Raw genomic sequence first — 21,589 nt, 5'->3', positions numbered from 1 at the left:
CAACTTCCATGATCAGTGACCACTCGTGAGGTTGCATGATCCTGCTCAACCTGTCGGCCAGACTGTTTTTGACGCCTGTCAGATACGTGGCCTGGAGAAACATACCATGGTGGTGGGCCCAAAGCCACATCTGGACGGCTTCCTGACACAGAGGGCGAGATCCAGTGCCCCCCTGCTTGTTGGTGAAATACATTGCAACCTGTTTGTCTGTTTGAATTAAAATAATTTGATTGGACAGCCGATCTCTGAAAGCCTTGAGAGCATTCCAGATCGCTCATAATTCCATGAGGTTGATCTGCAAATCTTTCTCCGGAAAGGACCAAGCACCTTGAGTGTGAAGTCCACCTACATGAGCTCCCCACCCCAAGAGAGATGCATCCGTCGTCAGCACTTTCTGCGGCTGAGGAATTTGGAATGGACGTCCCAAAGTCAGATTAGACCGAATGTTCCACCACTGAACGGATCTGCAAAATTCGGTGGAAAGATGGATTACATCCTCTAGATTCCCTGTGGCTTGGCACCACTGGGAAGCTAGGGTCCATTGAGCTGATCTCATATATAGGCGTGCCATAGGAGTCTACTACTACTACTACTATTTAGCATTTCTATAGCGCTACAAAGCGTATGCAGCGCTGCACAAACATAGAAGAAAGACAGTCCCTGCTCAAAAAGCTTAAAATCTAGTAGACAAAAAATAAAGCAAACAAATCAATTAATGTGTAGAGGAAAGAGGAGAGGAGGGTAGGTGGAGGCGAGTGGATACAAGTGGTTACGAATCAAAAGCAATGTTAAAGAGGTGGGCTTTCAATCTAGATTTAAAGGTGGCCAAGGATGGGGCAAGACGTAGGGGCTCATGAAGTCTATTCCAGGCATAGGGCGCAGCAAGACAGAAGGAGCAAAGTCTGGAGTTGGCAGTAGCGGAGAAGGGAACAGATAAGAAGGATTTATCCAGGGAACGGAGTGCACGGGAAGGGGTGTAGGGAAGGACGAGTGTGGAGAGATACTGGGGAGCAGCAGAGTGAGTACATTTATAGGTTAGAAGAAGAAGTTTGAACAGGATGCGAAAACGGATAGGGCGCCAGTGAAGCAACTTGAGGAGTCACATGAACCATGGAACCCATGTGCCCTAAAAGTCTCAACATCTGCCGAGCTGTGAACTGTTGAGACGCTCGAGCCAAGGACACTAGGGCCAGAAGATTGTCTGCCCTTGCCTGGGAGAGATAAGCTTGAGATGTCTGTGTGTCCAACAGAGCTCCAATGAACTCCAATTTTTGTACCGGGACAAGGCGGGACTTAGGATAATTTATTACAAACCCCAGTAGCTCCAGTAGTCGAGTAGTCATCCGCATGGACTGTAGAGCCCCTGCCTCTGAGGTGCTCTTCACCAGCCAATCATCGAGATAAGGGAACACATGCACTCTCAGTCTGCGTAGCGATGCTGCCACAACTGCCAAGCACTTTGTGAAGACCCTGGGCACAGATGCTAGGCCAAAGGGCAGTACACAGTACTGAAAGTGCTGAGTTCCCAAGTGAAATCGAAGATACTTCCTGTGAGCTGGGAGTACCGAGATGTGAGTATAGCCATCCTTCAAGTCCAGAGAGCATAGCCAATCGTTTTCCTGAATCATGGGAAGAAGGGTGCCCAGGGAAACCATCCTGAACTTTTCTCGGACTAGGAATTTGTTCAGGGCTCTTAGGTCTAGGATGGGACGCATCCCCTCTGTTTCTTTTGCACAAGAAGTACCTGGAATAGAATCCCAGCCCTTCTTCCCCTGGTGGAACGGTTTTGACCGAACTGGCCTTTAGAAGGGCGGAGAGTTCCTCTACAAGTACCTGCTTGTGCTGGGAGCTGAAAGACTGAGCTCCTGGTGGGCAATTTGGAGGCTTGGATGCCAGACTGAGTGTGTATACTAACCGGACTATTTGAAGAACCCACGTGTCGGAGGTTATAAGAGGCCACCTTTAGTGAAAAATATCAACCTCCCCCCAACAGGCAAGCCGCCCGGTATGGACACTTTTTCTGAGGCTATGCTGCACTGGAGCCAGCCAGCCCGTCCCTTGCTTTTGCTGGGGGAGCCGCAGGGGCCTTAGTCGCACGCCGTTCATGGGAAAGAGCATGCTGGGACTGAGCCTGGATAGGCTGCCGAGAAGCAGGAGTGTACCCACGCCTATTGTAGGAATAGGGAGCACTCCTCTTCGCTCCAAAAAACCTCCTAGATGAGGAGGCGGTAGCAGAAGACGCCCGGCGGGAGAGAGAATCCATAGCATCATGGTGCTTCTTGATCTGATCGACCATGTCCTCTACTTTTTCTCCAAAAAGATTATCCCCCCAGCAAGGAACATCCGCCATTCGCTGATGGGTCTAATGATCCAGGTCAGAGACATGCAGCCATAAGAGTATGTGCATCACTATACCTTGAGCAGCTACTCAGGATGCCACATCAAAAGTGTCGTAAGTACCCCTGGACAGGAATTTGCGACACGCCTTCTGCTGCCTGACCACCTGGTGAAAAGGTTCAGTGAGCTCCGGAGGAAGTGCTTCGACCAAACTGGACAGTTACCTCACCGAGTTCCGCAAGTGGATGCTCGTGTAGAGCTGGTATGTTTGGATCTTGGCTGCGACCATAGCGGCCTGATACGTCTTTCTCCCAAAAGAATCCAAGGTCCTAGACTTTCTGCCTGGGGGCGCCGAGGCATAGTCTCTAGTACTCTTGTTTCTTCTGAGAGCAGAGTCCACCACCATGGAATCATGAGGTAGTTGGGCCATCACCATTACTGGTTCTCCATGGACTCTGTACTGAGACTCAGCTTCTTTGGGAACCACTGGATTAGATAGAGGGAACGACCAGTTTCGCATAAGAACTTTCCTGAGTGTGTTAATCAAGGGGGTCATTGCAACCTCTGTGGGCGGAGAAGGATAGTCCAAGACCTCGAGCAACTTGGCCCTCCATAGGGAAGGGAATATCCTTAGACATTTCCCGAACAAAGGAGGAAAAAGAAAGACTCTCAGGGGGAGACATCCTTCTTTCAATAGGCGGAGTAGGATCAGAGGAGACCCCATAGGACTCTTCTTCAGAAAAGTATCTGGAATCTTTCTCTTCCTCCCACGAGCTCTGATCATCGGTATCGGAGAAAAGCTCTCTAAGAGCAGCCCGAACCCTAGCCTGTCTCGATGTCGAAGAACGTCGGCCTCGAGGGGGATGTTGAGAAGTCAACTCCTGCCTGGACTGTGGCAAAGCTTCCTCCGCCGACGTTGAGGGAGAATCGACCCATGTAGTGGCCGACGCCGATGCCGCAAGCGGCACGGAGGGGGACCTCACCACAGGTGAAGGCCCAGATGCCGCTTCCACAGTCGATGCAGAAGGCAAAAGCACCCCTGGCACAGAAGCAGACTGGCGCAGCAATCCCTCCAGAAGCTCTGGAAGAAGGGCCCTGATGCGCTTGTCGAGAGCCTCCATCGGAAAAGCTGCAGGGCCGGTGCAGGAGCCGGTGGCAGAATCTGAGTGGCTCGAAAGCCGGTACCAAGCTGCCAGAAGACTGATGCATCGGTACCTCCTAGAAAGAGGGTGAGCGGTCCTCTCGGCGCCGACGCTTCTCGGGTGCCAAATCCCTCGGCTCCCCAGAGCTCTCGGTACCGCGCATGGAAGGAGATCGATGATGGTGCTTCTTAGCCTTCGCTCGACGCCCATCATCGAGACTCCTCGGTACAGAAGAGGAGGACGTGGAATCCTCACGCCTCCTCGGGTCCGGGTCTGATGAAGGTCGGTCCCAGGGTGCCTACATAGCAGTAGGCCTCGAGAAAGGTGGAGTCCCACTCAATGCCTCGCTGCTCCCAGCATGATGTGGTCGCTCGGCAGCCATTACCTGCGCTCTCAAAGTCGATTGTTCCTTCTACGTCGATGCCGCCAACCTCGGTACCGATGACGATGCTGGCGTCGTAGGACCGGACCGATCCTTTTTCACACTGAGCCTCTTGAGCAACTTGGGTCCGCTTTTTCATCAAAAGACACAGCTTACAAGCAGCTGGGAGATGATCGGGCCCAAGGCACTGTAGACATGCATGGGGGTCGGTACCCGAGATGGTCCGGTTGCACCGAGTACAACGCTTGAAGCCGCTGGGTGTCCTCGATGACATGGACGGAAAAACAGCAGCTGCGAAATTAAAAGACGTGATTGTGCCAACAAAAAGGCACAAAAAAAGGGATAATCAACCCTGACCGCGCTGCCAAAAGTGGGTCGCAACGAAAAGAAAGAAAACTTATAAATAGTTGAGAAAACTAAGAAAATAAGGATACAAACTATTTTTTTTTTTTTTTTTACTTTTCAGAAAAACTAAACAAAAGAAATTATAATAAAAAGAAAGACTCACTAGGCGATCTCCTGGGCCGAAGGCAACACAGAATAAGAAAAACTCTGTGTTACCACCGTCACGGAAAAAAGCAACTGAGGAGGGCACGCTCGCGTTGCGGGCGGGAAGCTGTTCACGCATGTGCGGTGTGTTTGGCCCGCGTGACGCAGCGTTCTGGAAGGCTCTTTCTTTTTGCTATGCAAATTTTGCCGGTCTCCTGGGCCATTGCGGATGACGACCCAATCGTGAGAACAAGCAGCCTGCTTGTCCTCGGAGAAATATGTTTACAGACATTAGGAAACCTGGAGAATTAAGTGACATTATAATAATGGGTGATTTCAATTATCCTAATATTGACTGGATGTTACATCAGGGAGGTAAAATTTCTAGACTATGGACTTTTCCTCCAGGAACTTGTCCAAACCTTTTTTAAACCCAGATACGCTAACTGCTATTACCATATTCTCCGGCAAAGAGTTACAGCGCTTAACTATTCGTTGAGTGAAAAAATATTTCCTCCTATTTGTTTTTAAAGTATTTACATGTAACTTCGAATGTCCCCTATTCTTTCTACTTTTGGAACAGGTAAAAAAAAAAAATCGATTTACTTCTAATCGTTCTACACCACTCAAGATTCTGTAGACCTCAATCATATCTCACTCTCATCCACCTCTTTCCAAGCTGAAGAACCCTAATCCCTTTAGCCTTTCCTTGTCCGAGAGGAGTTCCATCCCCTTTATCATTCTGGTCGCTCTTCTTTGAACCTTTTCTAATTCTTTAATATCTTTTCTGAGATACAGCAACCAGAACTGAACACAATACTCAAGGTGCACCATGGAGCAATACAAAGGCATTATAGTGTTTTCGGTCTTATTCACCATCACTTTCCTAATAATTCCAAGCATCCTATTTGCTTTTCTGGTCGCCACCGTTGCCGTACACTGAGCAGATTTCAGCATATTATCTACAACACCCAGCTCTTTTTCTTGAGCGCTGACCCCCAAGATGGACCTTAGCATCAGGTAACTGTGATTTGGACTATTCATTCCAATGGGCATCACCTTGTATTTGTCCACATTAAATTTCATCTGCCACTTGGACTCCCAGTCTTCCAGTTTCCTAAGGTCTTCCTGCAATATTTCACAGTCCGCATGTGTTTTAACAACCTTGAACAGTTGTGTGTTATCTGCAAATTTAATCATCTCACTCTCCATATCATTTATAAATATTTTACATAGCACCGGTCCCATTACAGATCCCTGCGGCACTCCACTGTTCACCCTCCTCCATTGAGAAAAATGATCATTTAACCCTACCCTCTGATTTCTGTCCAATAACCAATTCCTAATCCACACCAGAACCTTGCCTCCTATCCCATGACTCTTTAATTTTCTCAGGAGTCTCTCATGAGGAACTTTATCAAAAGCTTTCTGAAAATCTAGATACACTACATCAACCGGCTCACCTTTATCCAGATGTTTATTCAAGTCTTCAAAGAAATGAAGCAAATTGGTGAGGCAAGACCCTTGCTTGAACCTATGATGACTCTGCCCCATTAAGGTAAAATTATGTATCATACCTGATAATTTTCTTTCCATTAATCATTGCAGATCAATCCATAGACTGATGGGTTGTGTCCATCTACCAGCAGGTGGAGATAGAGAGCAATCTTTTGCCTCGCTATATGTGGTCATGTGCTACCAGGAAATCCTCAGAATAGTCGATATCAAAGCTCCATCCGCAGGAATCACCAAACATAGAGAATTACACCCACAAAGGGACATTCCGCCACCCAACCACCGCCGAAGCGAGGGGGGGCACCCACACCCGCCGACGCGGGGGGAACTGGCATGTCCTGCTACCGCAACCGCAGGAGGAGCTGGCTTAACCCATCACCGCCAAAGTGAGAGGGAAACAAAGCTACCCTACTACCGCATGAAACGGGAGGGAGCACTGGCATAATTTAGTTATGAAACCAACCACCGTCAAAACGGGGGGAAAGAAGCAGCAGCTCACTGTAACACAAAGTCGTCCCAACTCCAGGGAAATCCAAGTGGAAGAACTTGAACCCGAAGTCCTCCTGAACAGGAACTGAAGTCTAAACTTGAACCTGAAACATAACTGAAAACTAGAAACAAACAGGACAGATATCTGGGAGGGATTATGGATTGATCTGCAATGATTAATGGAAAGAAAATTATCGGGTATGATACATAATTTTACCTTCCATATCATCATGCAGATCAATCCATAGACTGATGGGATGTACCCAAGCAGTACCTACACAGGGCGGGACATGGAAATCCCAGAACACAACACTGATGCCCCAAATTGAGCATTGGCATGTGCTGCCACGTCCAAGTGGTAATACCGTGAGAAGGTATGAGCCGACGCCCAAGTCGCCGATCTGCAAATCTCCTCCAAGGAAACGGATCTGGACTCCGCCATAGAGGCTGCCTGTGCTCTAGTAGAATGAGCCTTCAGCTGGATAGGCGGCACCTTCCCTGCGGCCACATAAGCCGCTACAATCGTTTCCTTGACCCAACATGCCACGGTAGGCTTAGATGCCTGCAGACCTCTACGAGGGCCCGCAAACAGCACGAACAGGTGATCCGACTTCCGGAAACTGTTGGTCACTTCCAAGTATCTGATGATAACTCATCTAACATCCAGGCATCTGAGAGCACGATACTCTTCTGGATAATCCTCCCTATGGAAGGAGGGTAGACAGAGCTGCTGATTCACATGGAAGCGAGAAACAATCTTGGGCAGGAAGGAAGGCACTGGGTGAATAAACACTCCTGCCTCCGTGAACCGCAGGAACGGCTCTCTACACGAGAGCGCCTGGAGCTCGGAAACCCTCCTGGCTGAAGCGATTGCCACCAAAAAGACCGCTTTCAATGTCAGATCCTTCAGAGACAGCGGCGATAATGGCTCAAAGGGCAACTTCTTCAAGGCCCGCAGCACCAGATTGAGATTCCCCGTAGGCACTATCGAGTGCAGAGGAGGGCGTAGGTGATTATCTTCTGCCTGGACCGATATACTCATATCACCCCTCTCCTCAAGTCACTTCACTGGCTCCCGATCAGGTACCGCATACAGTTCAAGCTTCTCTTACTAACCTACAAATGCACTCGTTCTGCAGACCATCCTTACCTCTCTACCCTCATCTCCCTTATGTTCCTACTCGTAACCTCCACTCTCAAGACAAATCCCTCCTTTCAGTACCCTTCTCCATCACTGCCAACTCCAGGCTCCGCCCTTTCTGCCTCGCCTCACCCCATGCTTGGAATAAACTCCCTGAGCCCATACGCCAGGCCCCTTCCCTGCCCATCTTCAAATCCTTACTCAAAGCCCACCTCTTCAATGTCGCCTTCGGCACCTAACCACTATACCTCTACGCAGGAAATCTAGACTGCCCCAACTTGACATTTCGTCCTTTAGATTGTAAGCTCTTTTGAGCAGGGTCTGTCCTTCTTTGTTAAACTGTACAGCGCTGCGTAACCCTAGTAGCGCTCTAGAAATGTTAAGTAGTAGTAGTAGTGATTAACCCCTTTGAGAAAACGCACCACATCTGGCTGAGAAGCCAGGGAAACACCCTTCAAGCGACTCCTAAAGCAAGATAGAGCCGCTACCTGGACCTTCAGAGAGCTGAGCGATAGGCCTTTCTCCAGACCTTCTTGCAGGAACGCCAACACTGAAGCAATTGGCGCCCTGAAGGGCGACAGGGATCCTGCCTCGCACCATGATGCAAAGGTACGCCATACCCTGGCGTACGTAGAAGTAGAGCGCTTCTGTGCTCTCAGCATAGTGGCGATGACCTTGTCCAAGAAGCCCTTCTTCTTCAGCCGCTTCCGCTCAAGAGCCAGGCTGTAAGACCAAAGGGGGAGGGATCCTCCATCACCACGGGACCCTGATGTAAGAGACCCCGCTCCACTGGAAGCCGCAGAGGACTGTCTATGGAAAGCTGGATCAGGTCTGCATACCAAGGGCATCTGGGCCAGTCTGGACCCACCAGGACCACCCGGCCTGGGTGTTTCACCACCCGGCCGAGAATTCTGCCCAGCATAGGCCAAGGCGGGAAACCACAGAGTTCAATAATATGAACCCTAACAAATTATTCTTAATTACCTACTGGCTCTCCCTAACCTACTACTCATTCACAACCCCCAGTACAAACAACACGACTCCTACAACACACAAACTACTCACACAAACAATACACAATATGCATATTCAAAAAACTAAACAATGGCAAGGAAAACCTGCCAGTCATGATCACCATCAACAAAATGAAACAAAAAGACGCAACAAACTTACACACCAAGAAGACGAACAGCTGATAAAAATTAACACAACCTCAAACTCAACTGAACACCACTACCAACAAATACAAATAGGATACATCATTGCCAGGTCGGCAGTCAATAAAACCACGACACTAACCGACTGGATCACAACTGATCACCTCGACTTCCTACTTATCAGCGAAACTTGGATCCATGACCCCAAAGATCCAATAATACTAGAACTCTGCCCTCCAGGATACAAAATTACCCATTGGACAACAGAGGGAAAAAGAGGAGGAGGAATAGCAATAATCTATAAGTCTCAATTCACAGTCACAGCAACAGCAGAGTCTATTCTCCCACAACTCAAAATAGCCTCAGTCAGAATCAACCACCCCAACCTACGTGATCACCTAAACCTAATCGTATTTTACAGACCCCCCGGGCAATTGGCAAGACTCACAAACACACTTTCTGGACTTTATATCAAACACCTGTGTTACCACCCAGAACCTCCTCATAGCAGGAGACATCAATCTTCACCTTGAAGACAATAACTCAAGCAATGTACGTGAATGCAAAGACTTCTTGCAACTATGGGAACTCCACTGGCAAAACACACAACCCACCCACAACAAAGGACACGCACTAGACATCATCATCCACAAATTCTCACCAGAACCAATTATCACACTAATAGACACAAAATGGACAGCCAGGCCATGGTCCGACCACCACAGTGCAAACCTCTCCCTCCACTGGAGAACAAAAAACATACAACAAAAACAAAAACAACAAACATATACTACGAGAGGCAAAACTGACCCACCAACATTCTGGCAACATTTCTATACGAACGAATGGACAACACCTACAGACTCACCCCAATTTCTCCAAGATTGGGATAACAGATGCAGAACAACGCTAGACAATATATCACCACTTCAAACCAGAACCTCACATAGAAAAAACTCAATACCATGGTTTAACGAAGAATTGAAAGAACTAAAAACACAAGTCAGAAGATTGGAAAGAGCATGGAGCAAGAAAAAAGACGAAAAAACACACAAAGACTGGAAACAACTACAAAGAAAATACAAATACACGATTAGACAAACTAAAAGGACCTATTACAAAACCAAAATAGGGCCAAACTATAAGGATACACACAAACTCTTCTCACTTGTAAACAATCTTCTAAATACTACCAAGGTCACCTCTTAACAACGTAGATACTCCATCAGCAACCAACCTTGCGAACTACTTCAATGAAAAAAATCATAAAACTCCGACTCCGACTCATGATACCCACTAACACAACGGACTACACAAATATCCTTGAATGTCTAGTCCCAAATCCCGGAGAATACCCAGCAGATCGATCATGGACTGACTTTGACACGATTTCATCAAAAGAAATCTCACATTAGCTAGGAAAATACACCAAATCACAATGCAAATTAGACACCTGCCCTAACAGTCTAATAAGATCCGTATCCAAACAATTCAAAACAGAACTCACCAACCACATAAATTACAGGCTCCAAAATGGACTCTTCCCCACGGATAAAGGAAACATCCTATTCACTCCGTTACCGAAAGATGCTAAAAAAAAAGCACAATGGACCTAACCAACTACCGACCAGTAGCATCCATTCCACTCATGACCAAACTCATGGAAGGCATAGTGACGAAACAATTGACTGAATACCTAAATAAATACTCAATTCTACACGAGTCCCAGTCAGGATTTCGGACGAATCACAGCACCGAAACTGTACTAGTGTCCGCAATGAACGCATTCAAACAAGCAATTGCGACTGGTAACATCCTCCTCCTCCTACAATTCAACTTTGAGGGGAGACTTGCAGGGAGAGTTCACGAACCCGTCTCTCAGGGGCCGGCAGAACTCCAACTTGTAGCCGTCTTTGATGACTTCTAGAACCCAAGCGTCTGAAGTTACCCTGGTCCACTCGCCCAGAAAAGAAGACAGCCTTCCTCCTATCTGCTCTGGGCCATGGACCAGGGCCCTGTCATTGGGTACAAGACCCTGTGGAAGGACCGGAGGAAGAACCTCCTGAGCAGCGGTCTCTGCGAAAGGAATGCTGCTTCGGGGAGAACCTCTGCTTGAAGGAGGAGGAGGAGCCCAAGTTGCCCGGACGATACCGACGGCCTTCTTGAAAATGGCCCTTACAGGAACCAGGGCGAGCACTGCTGGCCCTTGCCTTGACCTCCGGCAACCTCTTGCCTTTAGAACTGCCGAGATCCGTCACGATCTTGTCCAGCTCATCCCTGAAGAGCAGCTTGCCCTTAAAAGGCAACTTGGCTAAGCAGGATTTGGAGGCATGATCAGCTGACCAATGCCTAAGCCATAGCCATCGACGGGCAGAGACTGTCTGAGACATACCTTTAGCCGAGGCTCTCAAAACATCATACAGCAAGTCTGCCAAGTAAGCCAAACCTGACTCCAGGACCGGCCAATCCGCCCTCAAGGAAGGATCCAAGGGGGAGGCCAGCTGCAACACCGTCAGGCATGCCCTGGCCACATAGGAGCCGCAAACCGAGGCCTGCAAACTCAAGGCGGCCGCTTCAAAGGCTAACTTTAAGGCCGCTTCCAATTTCCTGTCCTGTGAATCCTTAAGGGCAGAGCCACCTTCCACCCACAAAGCCGTCTTTTTTGTCACAGCAGTGATTAGAGAGTCCACTGCCGGCCTGCGCAAGGCCTCCTGTTCACCCTTTGGCAGAGGGTACAGACGAGTCATGGCCCTGGCTACCTGGAAGAGTGCTTGGTTCCCAACATAATAGCGAAACCCGCCGATGCTGAGGGAGGGCCTTCCTCCGGAGAGGAAATGCTCAAGATGCTCATAGCCTGAACTAACAGGTTGGGCAATTCCTCTGAGTGAAAAAGCCGCGCTGCAGAGGGGTCATCTCCCCCATCAGGGCGAGGATCTGCCTCCTCCAAAGAATCCCCAAGGGACCTTTGGGAGAACTCTACCCGAGGGCGCTCGATCAGGGAAGCCTCTTCCCCCATATCTGACAGGGGAGCAGGAGCAGTGTTTTGCAGTTGAAAGGCCTGATGCAGCAACAAAATAAACTTGGGAGAGAAACCCCCCCCCCCGTTTGTGCACCTCTGCCACAGCCCTAGAGGAACTCTCAACCTCCACTCCATAGAGCGGGGGAGAGGCGCACTGCGCATCCAAAATGGCGTCCGGCGCGTCACTCTGCGAAGGAGCCGCGCGGGAAGCATGGCACTTAAACTTCGCCATCTTCTTACCGCCGCCCAACTCAAAGGTGGCCATACCAGAGGCCGTCCGAGCTGCATGGGCGGCTGACGTCGGAAGGGCGGACATCAGGGAATGGGTGCCTAATGCGGGAAAGGCCGCCGACGCCCCAGCGCAGGAAAAACCGGCTAAATCAGCAAAGTCTGGAAAGGCGCCCAAAAAGGGCTTCTCTGCCTCCGATCCCCGCGCCTCCCCACTAGCCGCACGATCGCGGTCCGGGGAGCGCTTTTTCGCGCCCTTACCATCCGACGCCATGATCCACGAGGGAAACGTTCAGGGAACCCCCTTGCCCGCTAGGAAAAGGTAAAATTACCTGCTTCTTGCTCCGAGCTGCAACGAATTGTGTCCCAGTGAGCAGCTGCAAGTAAAAGCTTTTCTGCTTCAAGATTGTTATGGGGTTTTTTTTGTTTGTTTTTTTAATGGAGCCAGCAGGAGGGGGGAGAAAAGGAGGGACCTGGCATCACCAGGTTTGCACTTGCTCATGAAGAGCCCTCAACCCCAGGTGCTCAACAAAGCCTAAGTAAATAGGCGTGGAGACCAAGCCAGAGCTGCTGCGTGTGACCACACACCTGCTAGATAGAATACTGGGGATTTCCTGGTAGCATATGACCACATATAGAGAGGCAAAAGATTGCTCTCTATCGCCACCTGCTGGTAGATGGACACAACCCATCAGTCTATGGATTGATCTGCATGATGATATAGAAACAATATTTGTATACGTGTTCTGTAATTTTATTCTTTCTTTCTTTACTTTATTTATTTATTTATTTATTTCATTTGTATCCCACATTTTCCACCTCTTTGCAGACTCAATGTGGCTTACAGTGTATCGTTATTGGTAGGTAGTAGGTTGGGAGATAAGTTATTGTTACATAAAAAATAGCATAATCGAAATTTAACAAGTGGATATAAGAAGAAAACAGTACTAATAATAGGTACAGGTGGTAGTGCCATAGAAAATAACATAGTCGAAATTCAAACAAGCAAATATAAGCAAAAAACATTGCTGATAATAGGTAAGTACTGATAATAGGTAAAGGTAGAGATGCCGTAGAATATAACGTGATCGAAGTGATAATAGGTAGGTTGCGATGTATTACATTGATAGTTGCTGATCATTTTGGTATGCCTTGTTGAATAGGTGGGTCTTCAGGAGTTTACGAAAGTTAGTTCATAAGTAGTTTTTAAGTTGCGTGGCACTGCGTTCCATAACTGTGTTCTCAGGTAGAAGTTTGACGCATGCGTTAGTTTGTATTTTAGGCCTTTACAACTGGGGAAGTGAAGATTAAGGAATGTGCGGGATGACCTTTTAGCGTTCCTGGGTGGCAGGTCTACCAGATCTGACATGTAGGCTGGGGCATTTCTGTGGATGATTTTATGAACCAGGGAACATACCTTGAACGTAATTCGTTCTTTAAGTGGGAGCCAATGTAGTTTCTCCCTTAGGGGTTTAGCACTTTCATATTTTGTTTTTCCATAAATAAGTCTAGCTGCAGAGTTCTGGGCAGTTTGCAGTCTCTTGATGATTTGTTCTTTACAGCCAGCGTAGAGTGCATTGCAGTAGTCTAGGTGACTAAGCACTATTGATTGTACCAGGTTACGAAAGATGGCCCTTGGGAAGAAAGGTCTTATCCTTTTTAGTTTCCACATAGAATAGAACATCTTTTTAGTTGTATTTTTCACATGGCTTTCAAGTGTAAGATGTCGATCGATGGTGACTCCAAGAATTTTCAGGGTGTCCGATACGGGGAGGGATAATTTTGGTGTATTTATGGTGGTGAATTTGCTCGTGTTATGTTGTGAGGTGAGTATCAGGCACTGCGTTTTTTTCTGCGTTAAGTTTCAGCTGAAATGCGTCCGCCCATGAATGCATGATGTGGAAACCTTGATTGATGTCATTGGAAATATCCATTAAATCATTTTAAACGGGATGTAGATCGTTACGTCATCAGCGTATATGTATGGATTGAGGTTTTGATTGGATAATAGTTTGGCCAAGGGTGTCATCATTAGGCTGAAGAGAGTCGGCGAGAGGGGGGATCCCTGGGGGACTCCACATGCAGGTGTCCATGTGTCTGAGGTGATCGAGTTAGATACCACTTGGTAAGATTGTGTGGTTAGGAAACCTTTGAACCACTTGAGGACGTTGCCTCCAATTCCGAAGTATTCAAGGATGTGTAGTAGTATTCCATGATCAACCATATCAGAAGCGCTGGACATATCGAATTGTAGAAGAAGTATATTATAACCAGTTGCGATCAGTTGTTTAAATTTAGTCGTAAGAGTAACTAATACTGTTTCGGTGCTGTGGTTGGACCTGAAACCTGATTGAGAGTTGTGCAGCATGGAGAATTTATTTAAGTAGTCGGTGAGTTGATTGGTCACTATTCCTTCCGTTAATTTGGTTATTAGAGGAATAGATGCTACTGGGCGATAGTTGGTTAAATCGTTTGTGCTTTTCTTTGCATCTTTGGGTATCGGGGTGAGTAAAATATTTCCTTTATCCTTTGGGAAGAATCCGTTTTGTAGCATATAGTTCAGGTGCTCGGTGAAGTCTGCTATTTTGCCCGGCACCGACATCAGGCTTACTGGTCTGTAATTTCCCAGATCACCCCAAGAACCCTTTTAAAAAATCGGCGTCACATTGACCACCCTCCAATCTTGGTATTACGGGTAATTTTAATGACAGGTTACATATTAGGGGGGGAAAAAGGGAACGGGACTTGACATACCGCCTTTGTTTTTTTGCACCTACATTCAAAGGTACTTACTTATACCTGGGGAAATTAAGGGTTAAGTGACTTGCCTAGAGTCACAAGGAGCTGCAGTGGGAATTGAACCAATTTCATGCTTGAGTTCTTTGAGTACCCTTGGATGTGTGTCATCTGGTCCAGGTGATTACTCTTTAATTTGTAAGTTTGGCTCAGTACATCTTTCAAGTTCACTGAGATTTCTTTCAGTACTTCCACATCACCACCCTTGAAAACCATTATAAAAACCATTATCCCTGTTAACAAACATGATCAGGACCTAACTGTACAACTGAAAAATGTGTCTGACAAAATTGCTGATTGGATGAGACAGGCTAAAATGTCTTTAAATGTTGGAAAGGTAGAAATAATAAATGTAGTTAGAACTCTGGACTCATCTCTACCAGAAATGTTTGACTCTCAGGGTGAAAAACTGATTATGAAGCCTTTTGTCTATAGTTTGGGTTTTCCTAGATACAAATCTGAAAATGCAAAAACATACAGACCATGTGATTTCGGCCTCTTTTTACCAATTTCACATTTTGAGCAAGCTGAAAGGTATGGTAACACCATCTAATTTTCGTACAATTGTATAGAGCTTGGTACTGCCAAAGATTTAATACTGTAACTCTCTATTTCTGGGAATATTATCATTCCAAATCCAAGCTCTGCAGGCAATCCAAAATGCAGCTGCACAACTGCTCACTGGAATCTCAAGGTCTGAACACATTATTCCAACATTTAAAAAAATTACACTGGCTCCTGGTAACATACAGAGTTCAATTCAAGACTCTTGTATTGACTCATCAACGCATATCTGGGAACATTACAGCCTATTTTCGAAATACCCTGCAATCCTTTTTTTCTGAGAAGTTCCAACAGAAGAGGACATTTCGCTGGTAAGTGAACACTATTTTGCTTTGTGCTTTGGGAACTTAAAGATTGTGGTTTAAAGGAGGAATTGTAGGTTAGTGATAGGCAAAATAAAAATACAAAAATCAAATTTTATCAACTAATCTCCATAGTCTTTTCCAGTGGAAGCCAAAATAAAATTTAAAATCCTTACACTGACTCATAAAGCTCTGTATTTATTGATTGATTCCATCGTATCTATCAAATCTAGTTTTGCCTTATTCACCTAGGTGAACACTTCGCTCATTCACCGATAATAGGTTGATTATCCCATCGCCACAGAAGGCCAGATGGGAGTCTACTAGAAATTCAGCTTCTTCTTTCTAGCCCCTTCTCTTTGGAATTGTCTTCCAAAACACCTTAGACTGCAGGAGTCCTACATTCAATTTCGAAAGTTATTGAAAACATACTTATTTCAGGATACGTTTGAAGATAATATGCGATAAAACGCATTAGTTGGTAGGTTGTATTAAATATGCAGAACAATTATATGTTATTTATGTACTTGTCTTATGAATGGTTGTTCAGTAAGAATTGGTTTTTATCTTTTAAGAATGGTTGTTTTAGTTTTGCTTTCCTATCTATTTGATGGAGTTCTTTATGTTTGTTTTATCATTCTATTTTAATATGTAAACCGTTTTTGTTTTGTAACCACAATTTGAAACGGTATAGTAAAATGAATAAACGATAAACCTGGAGGACGTAATGGGGCAGTTCAGCAAACTGAAGAGTAGCAAATCTCCTGGACTGGATGGTATTCATCCTAGAGTACTGATAGAACTGAAAAATGAGCTTGTGGAGCTACTGTTAATGAAGCGAATGCTACATACCTGTAGAAAGTATTCTCCGAGGACAGCAGGCTGATTGTTCTCACTGATGGGTGACGCCCACGGCACCCCTCCAATCGGAATCTTCACTAGCAAAGAGGTTTGCTAGCCCTCGCGCGCTGATGCGCACCGCGCATGCGCGGTCATCTTCCCGCCCGAACCGGCTCGTGTCAGTCCCGTATGTAGCAAGACAAAGAGAAGGGAAGACACAACTCCAAAGGGGAGGCGGGCAGGTTTGTGAGAACAATCAGCCTGCTGTCCTCGGAGAATACCTTCTACAGGTATGTAGCATTCGCTTTCTCCGAGGACAAGCAGGCTGCTTGTTCTCACTGATGGGGTATCCCTAGCCCCCAGGCTCACTCAAAACAATAAACATGGTCAATTGGGCCTCGCAACGGCAAGGACATAACTGAGATTGACCTAATATCTTATTCAACTAACTGAGAGTGTAGCCTGGAACAGAATAAAAAATGGGCCTAGGGGGGGAGTTGGATTCAAACCCCAAACAGATTCTGAAGCACCGACTGCCCGAACTGACTGTCGCGTCGGGTATCCTGCTGCAGGCAGTAATGAGATGTGAATGTGTGGACAGATGACCACGTCACAGCTTTGCAGATCTCTTCAATAGTGGCTGACTTCAAGTGGGCCACTGACGCTGCCATGGCTCTAACATTGTGAGCCATGACATGACCCTCAAGAGCCAGCCCAGCCTGGGCGTAAGTGAAGGAAATGCAATCTGCTAGCCAATTGGATATGGTGCGTTTCCCCACAGCCATTCCCCTCCTGTTGGGATCAAAAGAAATAAACATTTGGGCGGACTGTCTGTTGGGCTGTGTCCGCTCCAGATAGAAGGCCAATGCTCTTTTGCAGTCCAATGTGTGCAGCTGACGTTCAGCAGGGCAGGAATGAGGACGGGGAAAGAATGTTGGCAAGACAATTGACTGGTTCAGATGGAACTCCGACACCACCTTTGGCAAGAACTTAGGGTGAGTGCGGAGGACTACTCTATTATGATGAAATTTGGTATAAGGAGCATGAGCTACTAGGGCTTGAAGCTCACTGACTCTACGAGCTGAAGTTACTGCCTCCAAGAAAATGACCTTCCAGGTCAAGTACTTCAGATGGCATGAATTCAGTGGCTCAAAAGGAGGTTTCATCAGCTGGGTGAGACTGACATTGAGATCCCATGACACTGTAGGAGGTTTGATGGGGGGCTTTGACAGAAGCAAACCTCTCATAAAGCGAACAACTAAAGGCTGTCCCGAGATCGGCTTACCTTCCACACGGTAATGGTATGCACTGATTGCGCTAAGGTGAACCCTTACAGAGTTGGTCTTGAGACCAGACTCAGATAAGTGCAGAAGGTAGTCAAGCAGGGTCTGTGTAGGACAAGAGCGAGGATCTAAGGCCTTGCTGTCACACCAGACGGCAAACCTCCTCCATAAAAAGAAGTAACTCCTCTTAGTGGAATCTTTCCTGGAAGCAAGCAAGATACGGGAGACACCCTCTGACAGACCTAAAGAGGCAAAATCTACGCTCTCAACATCCAGGCCGTGAGAGCCAGAGACTGGAGGCTGGGATGCAGAAGCGCCCCTTCATTCTGGGTGATGAGGGTCGGAAAACACTCCAATCTCCACGGTTCTTCGGAGGACAACTCCAGAAGAAGAGGGAACCAGATCTGACGCGGCCAAAAAGGAGCAATCAGAATCATGGTACCTCGGTCTTGCTTGAGTTTCAACAAAGTCTTCCTCACAAGAGGTATAGGAGGATAAGCATACAGCAGGCCTTCCCCCCAATCCAGGAGGAAGGCATCCGATGCCAGTCGGCCGTGGGCCTGAAGTCTGGAACAGAACTGAGGGACCTTGTGGTTGGCTCGAGATGCGAAGAGATCTACCAAGGGGGTGCCCCACACTTGGAAGATCCGGCGCACTGCTCTGGAGTTGAGCGACCACTCGTGAGGTTGCATAATCCTGCTCAACCTGTCGGCCAGACTGTTGTTTATGCCTGCCAGATATGTGGCTTGGAGAAACATGCCGTAACGGCGAGCCCACAGCCACATGCTGACGGCTTCCTGACACAGTGGGCGAGATCCGGTGCCCCCCTGCTTGTTGATGTAATACATGGCAACCTGGTTGTCTGTCTGAATTTGGATAATTTGGTGGGACAGCCGATCTCTGAAAGCCTTCAGCGAGTTCCAGACCACTCGTAACTCCAGGAGATTGATCTGTAGACCTTGTTCCTAGAGGGACCAGGTTCCCTGGGTGTGAAGCCCATCGACATGAGCTCCCCACCCCAGAAGAGACGCATCCGTAGTCAGCACTTTTTGCGGCTGAAGAATTTGGAAAGGGCGTCCCAGAGTCAAATTGGACCAAATCGTCCACCAGTGTAGGGATTTGAGAAAACTCGTGGACAGGTGGGTCACGTTCTCTAGATCCCCAGCAGCCTGAAACCACTGGGAAGCTAGGGTCCATTGAGCAGATCGCATGTGAAGACGAGCCATGGGAGTCACATGTACTGTGGAGGCCATGTGGCCGAGCAATCTCAACATCTGCCGAGCTGTGATCTGCTGGGACGCTCGCACCCGAGAGACGAGGGACAACAGATTGTTGGCCCTTGTCTCCGGGAGGTAGGCACGAGCCATCCGAGAATCCAGCAGAGCTCCTATGAATTCGAGTCTCTGTACTGGGAGAAGATGGGACTTTGGATAATTTATCACAAACTCCAGTAGCTCCAGGAGTCGAATAGTCATCTGCATGGACTGTAGAGCTCCTGCCTCGGATGTGTTCTTCACCAGCCAATCGTCGAGATAAGGGAACAAGTGCACCCCAAGCCTGCGGAGCGCTGCTGCTACCACAGCCAGACACTTTGTGAACACCCTGGGCGCGGAGGCGAGCCCAAAGGGTAGCACACAGTACTGGAAGTGATGCGTTCCCAGACGGAATCGGAGATACTGTCTGTGAGCTGGCAGTATCGGAATATGCATGTAAGCATCCTTTAAGTCCAGAGAGCATAGCCAATCTTTTTCCTGAATCATGGGAAGAAGGGTGCCCAGGGAAAGCATCCTGAACTTTTCCTTGACCAGATATTTGTTCAGGGCCCTTAGGTCTAGTATGGGACGCATCCCCCCTGTTTTCTTTTCCACAAGGAAGTACCTGGAATAGGATCCCAGCCCTTCTTGCCACGGGTGGCACGGGCTCGACCGCACTGGCGCTGAGAAGGGCGGAGAGTTCCTCTGCAAGTACCTGTTTTTGCTGGAAGCTGAAAGACTGAGCTCCCGGTGGGCAATTTGGAGGCATGGAGGCCAAATTGAGGGCTTATCCTTGCCAGACTATTTGGAGAATCCACTGGTCGGAGGTTAAAAGAGGCCACCTTTCGCGAAAAACTTTCAACCTCCCCCCGTCCGGTAGATCGTCCGGCACAGACACTTTGATATCGGCTATGCTCTGCTGGAGCCAGTCAAAAGCTCGCCCCCTGCTTTTGCTGGGGAGCCATGGGGCCTTGCTGATGAGCACGCTGCTGACGAGAGCGAGCGCGCTGGGGCTTAGCCTGGGCCGCAGGCTGTCGAGAAGGAGGATTGTACCTACGCTTGCCAGAAGAGTAGGGAACAGTCTTCCTTCCCCCATAAAAACATCTACCTGAGGAGGTAGATGCTGAAGGCTGCCAGCGGGAGAACTTGTCGAAAGCGGTATCCCGCTGGTGGAGCTGTTCTACCACCTGTTCGACTTTCTCTCCAAAAATGTTGTCCGCTCGGCAAGGGGAGTCCGCAATCCGCTGCTGGATCCTATTCTCCAGGTCGGAGGCACGCAGCCATGAGAGTCTGCGCATCACCACACTTTGAGCAGCGGCCCTGGACGCAACATCAAAGGTATCAAATACCCCTCTGGCCAGGAATTTTCTACATGCCTTCAGCTGCCTGACCACCTCCTGAAACGGCTTGGCTTGCTCAGAAGGGAGCTGGTCCACCAAGTCCGCCAGCTTCCGCACATTATTCCGCATATGGATGCTCATGTAGAGCTGGTAAGATTGAATATTGGCCATGAGCATGGAAGAATGGTAGGCCTTCCTCCCAAAGGAGTCTAAGGTTCTGGGGTCTTTGCCCGGGGGCGCCGAAGCATGCTCCCTAGAACTCTTAGCCTTCTTCAGGGCCAGATCCACCACACCAGAGTCGTGAGGCAACTGAGTGCGCATCAGCTCTGGGTCCCCATGGATCCGGTACTGGGACTCGATCTTCTTGGGAATGTGGGGATTAGTTAAAGGCTTGGTCCAGTTCGCCAGCAATGTCTTTTTTAGGACATGATGCATGGGTACTGTGGACGCTTCCTTAGGTGGAGAAGGATAGTCCAAGAGCTCAAACATTTCAGCTCCGGGCTCATCCTCCATGACCACCGGGAAGGAGATGGCCGTAGACATCTCCCGGACAAAGGCCGCAAAAGACAGACTCTCGGGAGGAGAAAGCTGCCTTTCAGGGGAGGGAGTGGGATCAGAAGGAAGGCCATCAGACTCCTCGTCAGAGAAATATCTGATGTCCTCCTCCTCCTCCCACGAGGCCTCATCATCGGTATCAGACACAATTTCATGAACCTGTGTCTGAAGCCGTGTCCGACTCGACTCCGTGGAAACACGGCCACGGTGGGAGCGTCGAGAGGTAGACTCCCTCGCCAGCACCAGCGAAGCTCCCTCCGCTGACATCGTCGGGGAGCCTTCCTGGGAGGCGGCCGCAGTCTCACCCTGGGCAAGGGGCCAGCCGGCGCCTCACTCGACGGTACCGGTGGCGCAAGCACCCCCAGTACCAGAGGGGAAGGGCGCAACCGCTCTCCCAGGATCTCCGGGAGAACGGCCCGGAGACTCTCGTGCAGAGTGGCTGTGGAGAAAGACATGGAAGCCGATGCAGGCGTCGAGGTCAGAGTCTGTTCCGGGCGTGGAGGCTGTTCCGGGCTGTCCAAGGTGGAGCGCATCGACACCTCCTGAACAGAGGGTGAGCGGTCCTCCCGGTGCCGATGCCTACTGGGTGCCGACTCCCTCGGCGACCCAGAGCTCTCGGTACCGATGCAGGAAGGTGACCGGTGTCGATGCTTCTTTGATTTTTTCAAACGAAGCATGTCACCGGAGCTTCCCGGTACCGACGAGGAGGACGTAGAATCCAGCCGTCTCTTCCTCGGGGCCGAGGCCGAAGAAGGTC

Source organism: Microcaecilia unicolor, chromosome 7, assembly GCF_901765095.1.
Source record: "Microcaecilia unicolor chromosome 7, aMicUni1.1, whole genome shotgun sequence".
Classification (NCBI taxonomy): Eukaryota; Metazoa; Chordata; class Amphibia; order Gymnophiona; family Siphonopidae; genus Microcaecilia; species Microcaecilia unicolor.
This window is presented reverse-complemented; position numbering follows the sequence as displayed.